Source organism: Sinocyclocheilus anshuiensis, unplaced genomic scaffold (assembly GCF_001515605.1).
Source record: "Sinocyclocheilus anshuiensis isolate Anshui unplaced genomic scaffold, SAMN03320099.WGS_v1.1 scaffold263, whole genome shotgun sequence".
Taxonomy (NCBI): domain Eukaryota; kingdom Metazoa; phylum Chordata; class Actinopteri; order Cypriniformes; family Cyprinidae; genus Sinocyclocheilus; species Sinocyclocheilus anshuiensis.
The window spans coordinates 1,592,786-1,593,006 of record NW_015549593.1 but is presented as its reverse complement, the minus strand read 5'-3'; the positions used below and the strand labels follow the sequence as shown (position 1 = coordinate 1,593,006).

Below are 221 nucleotides of genomic sequence, written 5' to 3'. Positions count from 1 at the left end.
GAAGTCATGCCAGAAGTAATGGCTGTATCTTAGCAAGGCTTTCACTGAGTAAAATAATTTTGTCATTGACTCACCAAGTGAAACAAGTTAGTCATTACTAACTTTCACTGACAGTAAACAAAAAGCATGACTATGCAAAAAAGTGTATTTTTATATATATATAACAGAATTAGTAAATTATAGCCAACATAACTAATAGTCAATTATTTAAGCTTGCAAAC

General features: G+C 29.9%; 1 protein-coding gene across 1 annotated transcript in view; it reads left to right on the top strand.

Annotated features, from left to right (window-relative positions):
- LOC107658274 (gamma-crystallin M2-like) overlaps window positions 1–221 on the top strand; it is a 12,045-nt gene that overhangs the window by 558 nt on the left and 11,266 nt on the right. The gene's annotated exons all lie outside the window — the stretch shown is intronic.